Consider the following 4,139-nt stretch of genomic DNA (forward strand, 5'->3'; position numbering starts at 1 on the left):
GGGGGTGGTGAGTTCAATAAATGGGACATTAATGGATCTTTCTCGGATGTTCCCTTTGAATCTTGTCCCTCATGGGGCAACATCGGGTAACATTTATCTACTGCTAGTTTCTTGCTTCTGAGCATTTGTTCACTTTCCTGCTCTTCCTCATTATCCCTGTATGCGATGGCGGCTTGCACCATCAACATACCTCTTTTATTCTTCTTAGCTAATTTTATTTCTTTCTGTTTGGCTTCTTTGCGCCATAAGCGAAAAGAGTCAAACATCGCCGGCCGGGCTTTCTTCTTAAACAATTTGACCTCGAGGTTATCTAAAACTTCTGAGTCAAAACTACCATATTGGGGCCATTTTAAAACACCATCCTTGCGGGTGTATTTTATCCATACTTCATTATATGTGATAGGGCCCACTCCGTGCTTGATATATAACTCATATGTTGGAGTTCCAATCGGAGGAACCGGACACGAATCCTCTAATCGGGAGTCCTTACTACAACCAAGACAAAACAAGTTTCCAAGTCTGCTAAGACCAGGCATCTTTGCTCACTAGTCTAGCTTCAAACTTCAAGGGATGATCTAACTATCATATTTTCGTGAATACACGAATCCCTCGGTTTTGGTGCTTGCAAGTACCAAACAAAACCGTATCTCGAGGATACCAAAAACTAAGAACCAAACTAAGGACTAGGAGACGCTCCACTTATACTTAACTGAAGTATTGAAGATCGATGACGTCACTAGAAGACTCGTCTATCGTTTCGCTCTACCAAGGATCACTGGGTCCAAAACAGGGCGATAGTCAGGGCAGCAGTCCTTCGTAGCCGTCGGGACGCGGGGAACCTCGCAGCAAAGACCTTCGGAACCACGTCGACATACAGGGGTCGCTGAAGTGGCTGGCCGTCCTCTGGAATTTTCACACGAAGCTCCTCACGAACATCTGGCTTGGACCGTCAACGCTTGATACCGCCCCGAGTTGGGCGCCAACTGAGGTTCCGGGTTTTTAGGAACCCGGTGGTACCAGGGGATCACACCCGAAGACCTCTGAGGTCTCCCTGTTCCGGACCACAGAAACCAAGAGTCTTCTAGGTGAAGTCAGAGATCGAGTTTTATTGGCTGTAACCAAGTAACATGTGTCCTAGAAGTACGACAGCACAGGCTGTAAGTTCTAAGGAGACTGTTCGTTTTTACAGAACCAGCCTTCTCCTTTTATACACAGTTTTACACTTCAGGCAAGAATTCTTGAGTTTATGATATGGTCATAGACATATTTACACAATAAAGCAAAAACGCGAAGTCACGACGGCCAACCCATATTTTAGATGTCCAGTTTGTGATAGATGACCCAGCCCAGCCCGGAATTACAATCAGATATCGGTGGAACCCCAATAGAACGGGGCACCTCCTTGTCATAAAACTGGCCATAAACAAGGAACATGGACAGGTGTATGTGTGCAGAAAACATGGTCTGTAGGTGGTGAATGGTTTATGGCATGTTATGTATTGATGCTATCTTATTCGGCCACTGGGCGAGGGGCTGCCCAAACAGGTTTGGCTGGAGGCGTTAGAGTCAGTTCGGCCAGGTCATGGGGAAGTCAGCTAAGGTGGACGTGTCCTTTCAGATCAAGCTCGACCTTAATCAATTGACTTATATGAGGGCAAGGCACAAGATGGATGCCGTTCACAAAATGGAGTCCGAGGGTTCGGAACGGAAACCACGATTTAAGGGTGTTAGCATTGCCCAATCATGACGCAAATGCACAGGGATAATGTCCTATTCATTACCGGTCTGCCGATACCAAATTTGTCATGGTACGATGGCATTTTGTGACACGAGTGTTGGACCTCGGTACCATATTACAACAGGATCCGGAATTCCAGAACCACACTTCTAAAATACGCCTTCCCCAATGTACCTAACCTAGGTCTAGTACCAGGGAAGAGGTAGGTGCTGCTTAGCATAAGTTTTATTTCTGCCAAGATTCTCCCACCAGATCCTTCTACATCGACTTGAGGAGGCAGGGATCACTGATATGGCTCTCGCTTGGTTTCGATCCTTCCTGACCGATAAAACGTTTCGTGTCTCCACTCCTCCTTTCCTCTCTGGGGCGCGTTCCATTGAGCAGGGTGTTCTGCAGGGATCGGCTTTAAGCCCCACCTTGTTCAATCTTTACGTCCAACCACTGGCTGCGGTCGCTAAAGCGTGGGATCTTAACATCATCTCTTATGCTGACGATACGTAGCTAGTGGTTGCCCTCACAGAAGGCTCTACCATCGACCATATTAGATTCAAAGCCGGTCTGACCGCCCTAGCAACCTGGATGACAGATAACTGTCTCCAATTGAATGCTGCCAAGACGGAGGTACTACTGGTGGGAAGAAGCGCAGATCTATGGGGTGACCACTGGTGGCCACCTACTTTGGGGGCAGCCCCTACACCTAAGACTGAAGTGAAGAATCTGGGAGTCTGGTTGGACTCAGAGTTTAAGTTTGATGTCCATACAAAGACGGTCGCCGCTACTTGCTTTGGAATCTTACGCAGCCTTCAACCAGTCTTGAAATTTTTCGATCCAGTTACCAGGCAGTTAATTGTTCAGGCTTCGGTACTGTCCAGACTGGATTATGCCAGATCCTTACTTCTAGGCGCTAACAAGGTGGAAATTGCCCGCCTTCAACGTATTCAAAATGCGGCTGCGAGGGCCTTAATAGGCCTGCCACGCTTTAGTCCCACTTCTGCCTCCATCCGGAAACTTCACTGGCTTCCTGTATCTCAAAGGATACAGTTTACGACCCTGTGTATCTCTTTTAAAATCCTTAGACTGTCTACCCCTAAAATGTTGGGATCACTGCTGAACCTGTATGTGCCTGCGCGTTCTCTGCGCTCGGCAGGGCAGAATCTGGTGGTAGTTCCCCGGTTTAACGTAGCAGAGCAGGTGGTCGCTCCTTCCGTTTTCTAGCAGCTAAGTTATGGAATTCCCTTCCAGCCCAGATACGGGAGTTGAAGGACATGTTGCAATTCAGGAAAGTTGTCAAAACACTTTTATTTCCTGGAAAATAATTTCCCCTACCGGTTTTTTCTGCCCTCAGTTTTGTTTTTCACTTGGGATTAGCGCTGGGACGCCTCTTCGCTGGGGCAGCTGTGCGCTCTATAAACCATATAACATAACATAACATTGTCAAAGGTTTCTCTAGGTTCTGATCAGCTCCATACCTTTAGAATGAAAGAGGTTGGTATCTCTGTCTCAGGACTCGATTTCCCAAGACCCCTCAAGGGGAGTCAGAAACACTGGAGCTGGATTCTCGGCAGGAGGATGTCAGCTTCTTTGTCAGAGCGTCAGCTGGAGAGTCGGCTTCCTTCGACACTTTCTGTAGCGAGCTGTGTTGGGCAAGTAGGTAGTCGAACTGCACCGAACCACACTGTGCTTTGCTATAGCAAGTGAAGGCATATTTAATATACCTTGAAGGTGTTTAGAAATGCCAGCTTTGACGTAAAGTCGGGCATATGAACGTCATGGATGAACCCCTAAGGAATAGTTGTTCATGCATTATAATGAGTTTCTTGGAGAAATCAATATCCAGGCTAGGGGAAGTTCCTAACAGCTTAAGAGTCTGGTTTCCAAAGAAATCATTGTGACCTAGATGAACGGATGGAAGTAGCCATGCCTGTATTTGGGTAGCATAGGCTATGCCTCAATAAGCCTGGATTTCATTGCCTATATAAGGGCAATGTGAATTATACCTATATAAGGGCAAGAATCAGGAAAAATGCATACAGAATCTAAATCGATACACAACAGCTTCACGCGTAACCTAAACCTGTGTGCACATATTGAGATCAGCTCTAGCTAGCGTTTGGTGGGGATGCCTTGTGAGAAAGCTCATAGAAGCAGAAAGCTGCCCCCCACCTCTCCCAGGGGGCACACCCTGCCCCCTATCATTCCAGGGGTTGGAGCCAGGGCTGCCTGTCTGCGGTGAGGTGCCCAGGAGCAGTGGGTGTGTCTGCTCGCACACCCGACACCTCTTCACCTGTGTGTGCGCGGGAAACCTGATCAGGGATTGAGGCGCTCCATGCAGCGGGCAAAATGAACCGCTTGTCTGCTGGAGCTCGGCTACCAGGGGGAGGCGCCTCTGATAGAGCGCGTA

Source organism: Lissotriton vulgaris, chromosome 3_1 (genome assembly GCF_964263255.1).
Source record: "Lissotriton vulgaris chromosome 3_1, aLisVul1.2, whole genome shotgun sequence".
Lineage (NCBI taxonomy): Eukaryota > Metazoa > Chordata > Amphibia > Caudata > Salamandridae > Lissotriton > Lissotriton vulgaris.